Genomic DNA, 15,892 nt, shown 5'->3' on the forward strand with positions numbered 1-15,892 from the left:
CTCAAATACCATTGTCTACGGCCCTCCTGTTCCTTACACAGTCCTTATCTTGGACTCCCTCACTGCTTCAGATGTTGTGATTTCCTTGGACCTCCTCTTTTATTTCTGATAGGCTTATCTGAATGCCTCACCCATTCTCATGGCTTCATTTATATAAGTGTAGAAACCTGCCGTTCAATAGACTAATTGCTGTTTGTTCACTCCCATTTCATTTTGTCAATGACTTAGTTATTTTCAGTAATTTAATTGTTTTACAGGCAAATATTGTAAATTTTAAAATTTATCTCTGCAAAACTTCTTTGTCAGGACATTACAACAAAGTATTTTGTTTTGTTTTATTTTTTCCTAAAACATTTGGTTATTTTTTTCCTAAAGGTCTTTTCCTCAAAAGTGCATTTTAGGATCCACATGCATGGAATCTAAGCAGCCACTAGAGGGCGCCAGCCACTTACCAATGACTGCGTAACAGGTTCCCCCTCCTTCCCATTTCTGAACTATTTCTAAATCAGAAACGTCAAGTTTTCTTGGTAAAAGCCTCAGTTGATATGTTTATATTCTCTGTCTTTTGTGATTTGTGTTGATACATAAACATGAAAGCAGAGATATGGCCACACTTTTCTCCCCAGCATAAAAACAGCTTCTGTGTTCCTTGCTACAGGGTAAAATGACTGGTTCAGAGTTACAGCTTTCTGGACTTTCCTTTGCCTGACCCTCTGCGGTGAAGTTTATCATATACTTTTATTGTTCAGCAGAATGTCTGTAATGATACTGAGTGACTTTAAAAGTGGTCAGGTTTCTTTCCTCCCCATTTCTGTTTTTCTACCTTCCCTCTCCTCCTCTCGTATAGTCCCAAGCATGTTTTCTTCTTTCTTTTACATTTTTCAAATGTTTTACTTCTGAAAGCAATGCTACAAGAAAGGGGGAGGTCATGCTGTACAAAACTAGGGGTATGAGAAGGCTGATGTGGGAGTAGAGTGGAGCGGGAAGCTGCCTGCTTGGTATAAACTTCCTTGGGCTGGGCTTCCATGGCAGGCGCGGGTGAGTGTGGTCCCTCATCATCCAGACAGAAAAGAATCTTCCCAAGTCTTTCTAGAGGAGAAGAGGAAGCAAGATGAGTGGCCCTGAAGCATCTGGGAATGTAGTTCACAGTAACGCAGTGTTAGCTGAATAAGGCAAAGTCCATTACTGTTGTAGACAAAAGATCAGAGTCCGTAAACTCAAGCAGAGAGAAGAGCTACCACATTATTGAGACCAAAAATCCACTTAAATTAGTTTTCATTCTTGAAATAGTGGCATAAAGAAAGTTTTGTGGGAGTGCATAACTGCACATCGTGACTCCCTCAGAATGCCCCGAAAGTGTCCGTTGTCTTTATAATCCACTACAGCTTTTCATCCCTGAAGTATCTGAACTAAAGACTCACCTTTTAGGTGAGTCTTCTATTTCAGCTTATAAACCCTCTTGGGATTAGAAGCTCCTCGTGCTCATAGTCATTTATTTATTTTAAAAAACATTACTGTGCACTTACTTTGTGCCAGGCACTGCTTTATATACGACCTGAGAATACAAAGGTGAAAAGACAGAATTCCCTCACCCCTGAAGAGATTAGCAGAGTGGGAAAGGTGGCCTTGTAAATAACGTGTAAATAGTAATCTTGTCCCAAATAAACTTTTGTAAGGATGCTTCCTCTAATATTCTAGAACTTACAGAACAAATTCAAGTAGACACTATACCACTTGTAAGCCAAAGTACTCTACAAATGCATCACTCTCATTATAAAATGTAGTTTTTAGTGCATAAAACAGTGCTTCCTTTCCTTTCTGATCCTTACCGTCAGTCACTTTTGAATATGCCTGCAATGTGCCAGGCACTGGGCTAGGATACAAACATGAAAATGACATCGCCTCTGACTCTCCAAGTTGCTTATCTTACATCTCCTCTCCCCTCAAACCTCCGGCACTTCATCTTCCCTCAACTGGCGCTCTCACTTTGCACTTCGCGGAAGGAACAGAAGCCATCAGGCAATAATCACCTCATCTTCTCACCATCAGGTGTGCCAACAAGCCTCACTCTGAACACGTGCACTCCCTCCTTGCACGATGAAGAAGCACACCCTGCCTTCTCTCGCGCGCTGGGTCGCGTGTCTGTCTAGTTGAAGATTTCATTCCTGCCACAATCTGCCCTCTTTTCTGCACCATGCCTTAGTATTGTCCTTAAGTAAACTCTGCCTGGGGTCCGCAGCCTCGCCAGCTTCTGTCCTCTGTCTCAGCACCTTTCCCGGTGAAACTCGCCAACCGTTGCTTGTTCTTGCTTCCTCCACTTTCTCACTTCCCTTCCTGTGTTCAGCCCACTCCACTCAGATGTTCATCGCATTTGGTGACATGACCCTGTCAGATCTGCCACCAGTGACTTCATCTTGCCGAACACAGTATCAGTTCTCAGCCCTCTCTAATTTGACTTCTCTGCAGGGGCAGAGATGATCACTTCCTCCTATTTAAAACACGTTCTACTGTTGGCTTCCATTACCACGACCCTCAGGTTTTCTCCTGTGTCGCCGGAGTTGCCTCTGGGTCACGTCTTCCTTTACTCCACCTAATACTCTGACTGTTAAAGGGCCCCAGCTCTCTGTTCTAGGGCCTCTTCTCTTCTGCACTTAAACCCCATAGGTAATTACATCCAGTCTCACTGCTTTAAGTACAGCCTGTGAGGTGAGGGATTGCACAGTTGTGTGTCCAACTCTATTCTCTCCCAGACCTCCACACTTGAGTATCCAGCTGCCTTCTTACATCTCCACTTACGTCTCTTAGCATATCTGAAATATGACAAGACCAAGACAGAATTATTGGTCTCCCTCCAGAATTTTTCCCTATCCCAGTCTTCTCTATCTTGGGTAAAGCGTCCCCACTCACCCAGTGCTGCTTCCCACCACCCCATCCAGTCCGTCAGCAAGTCTGGTTAGCCCTCGCTGCCAAGTGGAAACTGGATCGAACGTCTCACCGCCATGACTGCTCCCACCTGGATCCCAGCCACCCTCATCTCTTGCCTGGATGACTGCAGTCGCCACCTGACCTTTCTCCCAGTCTGCCTTCTTGCCCACCACCAGAGAAGCCAGAGAGACTTTAAAAGAAGATCGCATCACTGTCATACTGAAAACCCTCTGATAACTTCCTATTGCCATTAGAATAAACTGAAGCTCCCTTCCAGGGCTTCCGAGACCGGCAGAGCTCCCTGGATCCCTGCTACCACTCTCGCCTTGTTCACTGCGCTCTGGCCACATGCCTGCCTCAGAGCCCTCACTTAATACCAAATGCATTTCTGTCTCAAGCTTTCGGTCTTACTGTTCCCCATGCCTGGAACACTCTTCCCACAGATCTCTTCCCGTGGCTGACTCCTCGTCAGTCACCTCCCGGAGTTGTCAGTGTAAATGCTGTCTCCTCAGGTCCCCTCACCGTTCTATCCAAAGTGTTCTGTCCACCCACTGCCTACCCCGCAAACGTCATTCTATACCCATCGCCCTGTTTTGTTTTTTCATCACCTGAAAGTATTCATTGTCTCTCTCCTCACCAGAATGGAAGGTAACAGACAGGTTTCTCATGTTTTTTACTCTCTGCTGTATCTCCAGTGTCTGGCATATAGAGATACTTAATAACCAATTATTAAATGAGTGAAAAATTGAATGAATGAATGAATGAGAAGACATGAAAGCTAGTGTATAACAACCTTCAGGGATATGAGCTCTGACGCAGAAAACCAGCCAAGGAAATGAGCCATGAAGATAAGCAGCTGTCTAATTGCTGGATACTTTTTATGTGCCTTGAAAATGTAAGACTGCATTTTTATTATTCAGATACGGAATGTTTAAAGATAGTTAAACTAAACAGCTTTCATATTCATATAGGAAATCATCCCTTGCCACGTTTCAGCTCCATGTGATTCTTCCAAATTAGGGCCGCATTTCTCATCCCCTTTTCAGGTTTATACAACACACTCTTCACAGAAACAGTAGCAAATGAATAGCTAGGATTGTCTGTATCTTTGAGATGCTACAGTTAAATGATGTTTTGGACTTTGTTAAATGCAGGACAATTGCTTTTAGGACGTCTGTGAAATACTCTGTCACCTCAGAATTAGTAAGTGTATTTGAAGTACGTTATCAAGGAGCATCATGTATTGTGATCTTAGGTCTTCCTTTATTTCTCAGTCAGGCTCGTTGAGGAATAATTTACCTACAGTAACATTCACCCCCTTAACATATACAGTTCTGTGAATTTTGACGACAGTATCCCGTCATGTAATCACGACCACAATCAAGACACAGAACATTTCTATTGTCTCAAAGTTTCCTCATGCATCTCTGTAACCCGCCACCTTCCCTCACCCCCTGCCTACCACTGATTTGTATAGTTTTGTCCAGAATCACATAGCATGTGTCCTTTTGATTTTTTGATAATGCTTTTGATGTTCGTCTGTGTTGTTACACGCATCAGTGGCTTGTTCCTTTTCATTGCCGAGTGGTATTTCATTATGTGACTGGACTGGACTGTTCCTTTCTAGGATAACTTCATTTTAAAGTATTATATCCTGAAATATGGTTTTCTGGAAGACATTTTGGGTTTGCTAAATAAACATTTATTGAGCCTTTTCTGTGTGCCTGTGGATTCTGAGGTAAATAATATGCAGTTTTCTATTGAAGGGGAAATAACACAGCAGGGAAAAGAACAGGTTGTAAATTTTTTTGTTGTTTTTAGAAAGGATCTAACAGAGGGCAAGTTCTGTTAGACTGAGAACTCGGAAACGTGACCATATATAGTATTTCACTATGCAATGATTTCACAAATCTAGTTTTTAGTTCTCTTCACACACTTTAGTAAGTGTTCAATGGCCCAATTAAAATCCCAAGATGAGATAACACAGTAATTAAGGACACAAATTTTAGACCCAGAATAACGTAGATTCAATTATTGTGCTCACTGCTTCTTTGGTGTTGTGGACACTTGCTGTTTTCTCTTTCCTTAGCAGCATCCCCTGTGCTTGTGGGAGGGGCTCCCTCAAACCCTGTGTGGGCTGCCCTCCCTCAGGCACTGACTCTGTGAATCTTGGACCCTCTTTTTTTTTTTTTTTTTTTTTTGGTGGGAGGGAGGTGAGTAGGTTTATTTCTTTATTTATTTAAGGGAAGTACCAGGGATTGAACCCAGGACCTTGTGCATGCTAAGCACGCGCTCTACCCCTGAGCTGTCCCCTCCCCACTCTGGACTCTCTCGATTTCCTAGGTTGGCTCCACAGCCCTTTGCCCACCACAGTTACACTCGGCCACCAGACCCCTCACTGTCTGCTCTGTGACTGATTCAGAAATAACAGAGCTAGTGTTTTGAATGTTTACCGTGTGCCGGGAACGTTAATAAACCTTAATACATCAGCTCATTTAATGCGTTGTGACCACGCATTTTGCATAGCGTTACTATTCAGTGACTGCTATTATCCCCATTTTTCACCCGAGGAAACAGATGTTTAGAGATGTTTGCGGAAGTCACGTGGCTGGGACGCAGCAGGGCCCGCTGCTCTCAGAGCCCTTGCTCATATCCACAGGGCTGTGGCACTCAGGAGCCAAACCTCATTCCCGACTCAGGACGTGTCCAGCAGGGCCTCTGGCCTCCTGCTGCAGGGGTGGGGGAGGTGGGTATTCAGTGTCCTGTTTTTACCTCCACCACACTTTAGCTTTACTGGCACCGTGGATTCTGTGAGTCTTGTTAAATGCTGCGTAGTTTTCGCTGCTATCTTTGGTTCATTCAGCTTTTACCAGAGAGCCACAGCCTTGTCATCATAGCCTTTGAGGGCTTCAGCATGACATTTACCTCTTTCAGACTAGACATGATCCGTCTCATCCTGGCTGTCTGTGGTCTGGGGGCTCTTAGTGTCCCCTGCTGCGGGAGTCTTTCTCCAGGCTCTCATGGCTTTGTTACTTCTCTTTGGAAGCTGTGACATTTTTTCCATGAAACTGGGTTAATATCTCTCATTTTGTTTAATCTTTTGGGTGCTTCTCTCTTTGCAACTTAAGTTTGCTGAGGACAAATCTCCTACTGTCCTGCCTGTTACACTGCAATAGACTGAATATTTGTGTCCCCAGGTTCACACACTGAAATCCCAGCCCCTAAGGTGTTAGGAGGTGGGGCCTTTGGTAGGTGGTTAGGTCATGAGGGAGGGTCCTTGTGAGTGGAGTTGACCCTTCTGCCATAGAAGGTTACGGCGAAAAGACAGAGCTGCCACCCCTGACCACCGTGGCCAAGGCAGTGCCCCGTCTCCCCAGTCACCTTCATCCCAGTGTCCTGTTGCAGCTTCTTCATCACACTTATCGGTTCTTTATTCATTTATTTTTATGGGTTTATTGCTTGTCCTCCCTCACCAGAACATAAGCTCCTTGGGGACCATACTGTCTGTCTTATTCACAGCCGAATTTCCAGTACTTGGGACAATATAGATCACAAAATAGATACACAATAAGTGTTTGTTTTAAATAGGCTACTTCTTTATTCTGCAAGTAGGCTGAGAGAAGGCTTTTCTCTGTGATACGGGACAAAAAGTGTCTGAACGATAGAAACAGGTGGGGCAGGAGTTTCAGAAGGATGATGAATCATTTTAGATTCTTCTCTCGCTGTTCAAATGGTGGGCCTTTTCTTTAAAAAAAAAAATCAATAGTCGAAAGTTTTGATTCTAATTGTTTCTTAAAAAGTAATTTTAAGGAAAAATTTGACTTTTTACCCTTTGAGATAGCATTGGCTTTTAAAAATAACCAATCTCACATCTTTTTACAATTCTGGCCTAGAACTGATTTCCCTTAATTCATTGTTTTTGTTTTTAATTTCCCCCCTTTTCTTTAAAGGATCTGCTATATCTGGCCCTGACTACGCAAGACCAAACTCAGGAAAGTATAAATGTCACTGCTTGCTTTCCTCGTGGCCCTTCCTTGTAGCCTCGAGTGAGCCCTCACTGTGCCCACATCCACGGTTCATCTCTGCTTCCCATCAGTGAAGCCTTAAATCTTTCACAAGAGTTAAGTTCATGCTTTGCTGTCCATGCTTCTCTCCCATCAGCAGTCTGCGTCTTTTGCAAGAATTACGTGGGCATGGTTTCCTCATGTGCATCTGTCACTTTCTACACTTGAACAAAAAGTTCTATTCAAGGTATATCTGGGCTGAAACATTTATTTTCTTACTCAACTTTTTAATGATGTTTTCTTAAAATGACTCATTACATTTTTTCATTACTTCATTTTTATTGGCTCACACATACTACTCCTCCAGGATATTGCTGTGAGGTAGATGTGAATTTATGAAGGTGATAAATAGAGCAATTAAACAAAAACCAACTTTGGACAGATGAAAGCACTGCTAGTTACTCTTCCTGGGAGAGGTGCACACACACACATAACGACACAGCCCTTGGAAGCTAGATCAACCTGCTGGACGTGCTGAGCCAGCTCTAGCCTATTCTGAAAGTAGACAGCATGTGTGATTAATTTTGGAGATGTGTCAGAAAGCCAAATGTGTTTCCGTGCGATATCACATGTTTAACTTCATGCAAGCTTTTGACTTGCCTTTTTGCAAAAACCTAAATGCTGTTTACAGGTGTGACTAAAGAAGCAGAGTAGCCGTGGACACACGGTAACTGGTTAGCAGCCAGACAGACCCCTGCAGGGCCCTGTACCACGCTCGAACCAGGGCTTTTAAGAACAAACCTCTACTCGTATGTGTGTCTGCGGAGCAAAGAGCTCTAAGAAATTAAGTGGTGCTCAAGCCTCTCTTAGCCTGCACCCGATCTGGAACCGGATTAGGGAGCCTGCTTTGTGAGAGTAGTCCACCCTGGGTCACCGCATGCGCGGGAGGAAGGAACAGGGCGTCGCTCTGAGTGTGTGTCCGGGACTCCTCTCTCTCCGAACAGCTGCTGGGGGGCTGAGAGTTTCCTTGATCTATTTTCTCACCTCCAAGCTAATCTGGATGTAAACTATTCCTAGACTAAATACTGGCTTCATTAATTCTTGTGAATTTCCAAGGGAGATTGCACAGCAACGCTTGCTCTGACCCACCAAATGTCACCTTCATTTCCCAGACCACACCTGGGGGCTTCCGAGATGGGGGATGGCAAAATCAGTGGTGTCTGGCTCTAAGTTCCCACTCTGGTTTCCTTATAAGGACATCGAACTTCCTAAGTTTTTCTCATTTCCACAGGCCCCAAGTGCTCTCAGGGCTCTAGGAGCTTTTTTCTTGCTCAGGATGTGCCTCCTGCCAGGCTCCCACCGGACTCCGCAGCCGTCTGTCCCAGCTCCCGCTGCGGCTCTGCCCAAAACTGATGGAGGGGAGGGAGGGGTTCCCAAGTCTTCCTTCTGGGGAATGATACAGATTTTTAGCTGTAAACTAGCCCTTGGGCTAATGGGCTGATGCAGTGTAAGCCTCCAAGGGGCAGCTTTCTTTTTTTTCAGCTTCACTGTTCTTTTTGTTAAGAATTTAAAGCAAATTTCCTCAAAGATTAGACCAGAGAAGCATTCATCTGTGTCATAATAAGCAATTCCTCATAGGCAGATGGCCACATCTCTTGGTTTTCTGCCTCCTTGAGATGGATTTCCTACCCTCCCAGGCAGCCCCAACCTTTCCCCACAGAACGGTTAGGAAAAGTCTCTGGTTTAGGAAATAACGGTCGTGGTATTCTAGGGGATCGACCATCAGTCTCAAATTCACTTCCTCTAGGTGGTTTTGAGGCTTTGAGACCCTCATGCAAATAACGTTCTCTTACTCTGATATCTTAGATTTTCTCAAATAAATTAGAAGACTACACATCTTCACATCTTTCTTTTCCCCTATTTCACCAAGGTGGGCCTGGTATATACAGCACCCTTAACACTTTCCCAAGCTTGACGGCATTCCCAGGGAGCTGCGGGACATGCCTCTGCCTTACGCTGCCCGCACCTTGGCATCAGCCTCCACTTCGCAGCAATCCTAACCTACGCCAGCCCTTCCAAACCCTCCAACCAACTCCTACACGTGCATGGTTACAAAACAGCCTCCACCGCCGCCCTGTGCACGCACGCACGCGCGCGCGCGCACACACACACACACTAGGACCCGTGAATTTAAATTATTTAGCAAAGATGGAAAAAATGTTTGCTTTGGAGGCAAAATAAGCAACACTTTCAGATAAGCAGAACGACTTTCATATTGTCTATTAATTGTAAACAAAACAGGATTTTAGAGTTTGCCACCACCACAGTGAAGCCCTATCATCTCCTGCCTGGACCGCCAAAACATTCCCTACGTCCAACACATTCCCCACACAATAACCAGTGTTTAAAATCATCGCTGTCACTTCCTCGCTTAGAGCCTCTGACGGCGCGCCTTGCCACGGAGCGGAAGCCGGGCCCCCGCGCGCCGGCCCCCGCGGCGCTCCTCTCCTCTCCCCGCCCGCCGGACGCACGCGCGCTCCGCCTGCTCGCTCCGCCCGGGCCGCCGGCGCCGTCAGCCGCTGCGGCCTGACGCTCCCTCTCCCAGAGTCAGGGCCTCTGTACGGGCCGCTCCGCGGCTGGCGAGGCTGCAGGCCCCGCCCAGCCCCGGGTGGCTCCTCCTCGTTCTTCAGGCTTCAGGTGAGATGTCACCTCCTCAGACGGCCTTCCCTGACCACGACAGTGGAAATTGTGTTGTTACTAGTCTTACAGTAACAGCAGACAAGGGGACGAGCGGGTCACCCTGTGACTCTCCACCACCTTCACAGCGCAGCTGTGTCCTCTCTGCCTGTTCGTCTATTCATTGTCCGTCCCCTCAGCTCCAGTGGTAGCTTCTCCACAGCATCAGCACTGAGGCTTGGTCACGGCTGGGTCCCCGCCTCCTGGCGCACACACCAGGCAAGCAGTCAAGACTTGCTGAAGGGTGAAGTCCAGGGTTGGAAAGCAGCGCAGAACTCTTCTCATCCGTCCAGTCCCTTGCACAATCCGCCCTCTGCAACGCAGAGGCTACTTGAGTAGTGGTGTTTTTGCTGATGGAAAACAAAAAAGAGCAGTCGGAAGGAGCTGATTCCCTTTCCCTGATTTTACCTTATTTGTCCTGACATCAGCTTTGCTTTTTACCACACAAATAGTCACATGAGTCATTGATTCTTAGCAAAGCAGCTAATCATGCGGCCACTCCCTTGGAGGTGCTGGCAGTTGAGTGGGTTTTAAATTAATGTTCATCTATTTGTCCATGAAGCCTTGAAGATTTTTGTCTATTAACGTCTCTAATTATCCCTTAATGAATTATTTTCCAAACCATAGGCTTTGGCTCATTGGTTAGTAATGAAATCTGTTTATTACATCACAACCAGCACTTGAAAACTAGATTTAAAAACGAGTGCTCTGCGTATTGTAGAGATAAATGCTCTCGAACAGACTCTGCTTTCAGCCACACGTGTGACTGTGTGTACGTGTGTACTACGTCTTCACATAAATATATTTCTTGTTGTGGGAAATCAGCAACAACAACACAAGTCTGAAAGCCGCTGCCTAAATGAGCGTCCGTTGTCTCCCGGAGGAACGGAGGCTGTCTGGTAGTCCTGGGACGACGCTTGGCTGCACCTCCTGGGCTCTGGTAGCCAGGGCTCTGAGGCTGTTCAGAACTGAGATGGGTGAGAGTGGTGTCCTGCCACGCCTCGCAGAAGGCACCATCCCCGGCAGCCTGTAGCACCGTCAGAGGGAGCTCCTAGAAACAGGCAGAGCGCGTCAGCTGTTTGAAATAAACTACAGATACAGCAGACGTATCATTATGATCATTATTAGTTCTTCATTACTTTTCTTCTCTATTCCTATATCAGAATAACTTTGGTCCAACAGACTAGGGCCAAAATGACCAGGAGGCTGGTAAGAGCTGGGGTGGATGGGAAGTGAGTGAAGGGTTTCAGCCCAAAAAGAACATTGTGGGGGTCTCGTCTTCATGCTGGTTTTCTTCTGATGGCTTCTCCTTTTACAGTGAAATAGGAAGCAATCACCCACTGAGCATGAGGATGGGGAGGAGATGCTGGAGGTCCGAGGAGAGGAGAAGGCGTGTGGCAGAGTGAACGGACCGAGGAAATGGATCTGACCGTGGGCAGCACTGAGGGGTGCGTGTTACAGTGGTCCAGTGAGCATGGCACGCGTTTGGCTGGGGTGCAGGCATGCAGCAGTCAGAGAAGTGAATGTAACCACAGGTGGAGGGAAAGCTCACAGCCTCAACAAAGAAGATCACCTGGAATGACATGGCGTGTCGGCGCACTGAAGAGGCCTGTTAGGAATCAGAAGCAATTCTTCTGGCTCCAGTGTCCACCCAGAAAGCTGAGAAACTGCCTGGCACTTGCCTCTTGCCAGTGAAATGTGAGGCACACCACGCTGAATAAAGAGGCTTAGTGTTAGCTGCCCCTTAAGTTTTCCAGTTCTGAGCCGCGGAATCCCAACCACAGGAGTCATTTAGTTGTCTGATTCAGCCACCTCTGCTCGCAGTGCCAGGTGGGCCTTCTTATAACAACGATGACCAGAAACAGGCTGAGCCCCCACTATACAGCAAGAGTTACAAACAGTTCACTAGACAAGTAACTTCAGCACAACTCCAATAAATCATAATGACTGTTCTGTGGGGCGGGGGGCTCGTATTCCTCCTCACTGAGAGGCCAGTGAGGCTAGGCACTTGCTTCTAGTCTAGTCATAATATGACGTCTTCTTTTCCTGCCTTAATCAAGCCCAGAGTCAAGCAGTCCTCCTCTGTGTAACCTACTCTTTTAATCTCAAGATCTTCTGCCTTAGGGTGTGTGCCTTGTTGAATCTGAGTCTGCATGACCAGCTGCCAGCAATGCTCACTCTCCACCTTGCATCCACTCGCAACATTTTCTTTCATTCAACACATCTTTATCTAATGCCTGTTAGGTATCTGGCCCTGGAGATGCAAAGTAAACCAGATAAAATCACCCCCGCCCTCGCAGAGCCCGCTCTGTGTGCGACTCTGCCCCGTGCAGCCCGCGACTCTGTGGACGTTCAGAGCAGGATTTTTTGACCTAGTCTGAAGGGATGAGAAAAGACATCCTGAAAGAAGGGATATTTAAACCAAAACCTAAACTTTACTTATGTATCAACTTTCTGCAGATGGTGTTGCTAAGTAGGATTCAAGTCTCTGCGAAATGCCTTCTGTCACTTCCAGGAATGTGGCCATTGTCTGTCTCTCCAGAGTGTTCTCGAGCAGGAAGAGGGGAAGATCTTTTAAACTCTCCTCTTTTTATGTAAAAGAATAACTTTCAAATTAGAGTCTAAGTTGGAAATTCTCCCCATTTGACAGAAAACGGCTGCCACGTAACCCCCCACGCAGCACTGCCCAGCATCCCTGCAGGTCACGGCCGCCCAAGGCATCGAGGCTTTGCCACTTATGCCCACAGCCACTCCACACAGCCTACCTACTGACGGAGCAGTTTTAAGATGAACTATTTATGCGTACCCTCGAAGTAGAGTATTTTGGGGATTTTTTTAAAAAGGATATGTATATATATATCTTCTAGAAATGCTAGCCCACCCTTCCCCCTATTTGAGTCTCTTCTGTCCTTTTCTGCCTTCCTTCCAGTGCTGTTTCTGACTAAGGTGCATTGTAAGGATGCCAGCTGTTTCTGGGGAAAACAGCAAACCAACCAACCCTTACTATTTCTCAACAAGCAGTACTAAAAATACCAGGATATACTGCTACACTTTTTAGTAAATAGATTATTTCAACCAGCCCATTTATAAGCATTTAAACTTGTTACCGCCAAATTTGTTGGGCAAGATATTATGGTGAGAAAATCAGTTCTTTTGAACAAACTCGATCATTGTCACTTATAGAGAAGGATAACTACTTATTTTTCTATGGAATGTTGTCATAGGTTAAAAAAGTACCAGTACCTCTCTCAACTCTCATTTAGTCTGACCTTCAAGGTCACGAGACGAGTCACGTAGGTACGTCTTTGCGGCTGCAGTCACATCCCAGCTGCCCCTCAGCTCGGTCCGCTTTCCCCAAGGGAGGAAGACCATTCCTGCCGGGATCCACAAGACCTACAGCACAGCACATAGCGGACACGTTTGGAACATCTTGGTGGCTCACAAGGAACTTTCATCTGGTCCCTCACCTCCGGCAGCGCTGTGTACGTTACCCAGGCCCAAGGCCGCGGAGGCTGGACTGAGGACAGGCTGCGCACTCGAGCTGAGCAGCGTTCTTTCCCAGGGCGTGTGGAAGTGCGGATGGGAGGAGGGAGAGGATGAATCTCCACGTGGCTGGAACTGTGCAGGGGAATCTGGGAGCTGCGACTGCCGTCTGCCAGCTGCCCTACGGCTCGAGTGACTGAGGAAGCCAGACGCTGGGGGAAGCCACGAAGTGGGAAACCGTGGGTCTCGGAGTCCTGCTGGCCTTCCTGCTCCAATTTCAGCCCTTCCGATGCGTACGTTCCTGCCCTTGGCTCAGTGAGACAGCCCTACTTTCTGATAGCTTCCCCTTTTGTACGTGAAATAGTTCAAGCTGTTTTCTACCCTTTGTAAGCATGAACATCCCGACGAATCCTGAGGGCTGGGGTTCTGCCCCCACAGTCGCTCTGGAGAGACTGCTCCCCCCAGCCTCCCGTGGCGCGTGGCGCGCACGCTGCTGCCTCCTCGTCAGTCCTGCTGGGCCGGTCGAACGAGGGCACGTGCCCGAAACAGAGTGGGAAGCACTAGACGGCGCTGATGTCAAATCCAGCCACATCATTTACCTGCTGGTTGATCTTAAACAAGCACCTTAAGTGCTCCGAACCTCCCTTTGTTTATATATTAACACCTGCCTTGCAGAGTTGATTAAGTAAAATGATGTAAAATTCTAGCACAGGGAGGGGCACGTAGTCGGCACTCGACGCCTGATGGCCACAGATAAAGCACGGAATGGTGACCTATAAACATCGCAGCTCTCGGCCAGGTAAGCTGTGGCGATACTGTCGTTGGGTAGGTATCCAGGGACACACACAAGGTGCTCCTTACACGTGTAAGCAGTGAGGTATTTCGATGGTTTTTGGTTTGTCTGCTATTAACATTTCTCTGCAATGAGCATCCGTACAACTAAATCTTTAGGCACATGTTTTATTTTCTTAGGATAAGTTCCTCTCAAGCTGAAGAGCAGGTGTGTGTTCTGGCTCTTGATGCGTACCGCCAAAATTCCGTCCAGAAACTGAACCTGGTTCCACCTCCACCAGCAGTGCGTGCCTGCGTGTCGGAGTAGCCGACAGCTCGTTGTCCCCCAGACCCGTTCTCCCGGTCTTCCACAACAGCTGAGTTTTACCTGAGCAGACGGCCGGACGCCCCGGCTGACTACACTGTCCTGCTTCTCTTGCCACTAAGTGTGGCCGTGAAACCAAGTTCTTACCGTTAGATCATGAGACCCACAACTTAATACGTCATTTACTTAGACAAGGAAACTGCTTACCTCCAAGTGCCTCTCTTCCTCCCTCCCCCCAGGCTGGAACTCAAACTCAGCTTGGGCACATAACTAGGGACAACACCCTAGGGGCCAGCAGAGCAAAAAGACAGGGACCTCCAGACCCTGAAGGCTTCATGGAGCAGAAACCCACCCCTTCACTCGCCTGGAGCACTCACCTCCAGCCTGTTACAATCGTCTCTTGGCTACAGAATCTAAGCCTGTACCTTAATAGCACAGTGGAGTTAATGCCTTTTTATTAGTAACAGTAAGACACTTTGGAGTACTGATTAGGTTTATACAATCAGCAGATTATGTATGACGATTTGTATCAATCCATGACCACCAAAATGATGTATCACGCACTCACATGTTCCAGTATTTTATTTTTCAGTAAGTATTGTTTAACCTGCATTAAGAACAAATTCCTTTATTATACAGGTGTTAGTGTCAGTTACTCTACCCTTTCTCTTCACAATGGCTCCTTCATTGTTAATGCATAGCATGTCTTTCCTTACAGCAAGCTACTGAATTTCGGGTGTATAATTGACCTGCACAGATTTAAGCATTTACTGTGGAGTTCTTTATATCCAAGTATAAGCTTGCGGTTGATCGTCTGTAAATATTTTGCAGGATTATAGGTCAGATTTCTAAAAACTTAAATTAGTTGTACAATCCATTATGGAGACCATAGTCCAATTTTTATAAAAGTAACTCCCTTATGTTGCAGTAGGTCCGATGTTAACTACTCCTCTTCTTTGGTAGCTTGTGGAAGCTTGAGATATATTTCACTGATGCTCTGTCATCATACGTTGGACTACTTATGAGAACCAGGTTATGTATGGATGATTCTAGAAATAAAATAAATGCCAACTGCTCTGTGATGAACACCTTCTTTGTTCCTCTTCTCTCAAGGATCACGGCTCTGTGCTGTGTACTGACTAATGTCTAAAAACAGATGCTTTGTTTATTTTATCCAGTTTCATGGTTATTTATTGTGGAAAGGTAAACCCATTACAGTTGATTCTTGAGCAACAAAGTTTTGAACTGTGCGGGTCCTCTTGTATGCAGAATTTTTTCAGTAAATATATTGGAAAAAGCTTTAGAGATTTGTGACAACTTGAAAAACTTACAGATGAACTGCATAGCCTGGAAATATCCCCCAAATTAAGGAAAAGTGAAGTATGTCATGAATGCATAAAACATACATAGCTACTAGTCTAACCTGACATAGACATGAGGTGAGTGATATTTACTGTAAAGTTAACAGTGTATTATAACTTTTCTTTTAAAGAATATATTACCATACTGTTTGCCTCTCTTTCATAACTGGAGAAACTGCATACCCGCCTATCATCACAGGTAAGTGGTTTTTTAAAAACATGTACCAGTGTTTCCAATATTGTATCATGTGTGTGTGTTTTGTTTTTTTAATGGAGGTACCGGGGCT

The 15,892-nt window shown here is 46.0% G+C and overlaps 1 protein-coding gene across 3 annotated transcripts in view; it reads left to right on the forward strand.

The window, feature by feature from the left end:
• The window catches only part of CCDC18 (coiled-coil domain containing 18), a 120,245-nt gene extending 104,702 nt beyond the window's left edge, over positions 1–15,543 (forward strand). The window contains exon 32 of one of the 3 annotated variants that reach the window (XR_004322655.1): positions 10,984–15,543. The gene's annotated coding sequence lies outside the window, so the exon portion shown is untranslated. Of the gene's footprint in view, positions 1–375; positions 4,641–10,983 lie in introns of those variants that run through there. The other 2 variants (XR_004322656.1, XR_004322658.1) reach the window with 2 other exon arrangements.
• The last annotated feature ends 349 nt before the right edge of the window (positions 15,544–15,892 follow it).

The sequence above is a fragment of the Camelus ferus genome, chromosome 9 (genome assembly GCF_009834535.1).
Source record: "Camelus ferus isolate YT-003-E chromosome 9, BCGSAC_Cfer_1.0, whole genome shotgun sequence".
Classification (NCBI taxonomy): domain Eukaryota; kingdom Metazoa; phylum Chordata; class Mammalia; order Artiodactyla; family Camelidae; genus Camelus; species Camelus ferus.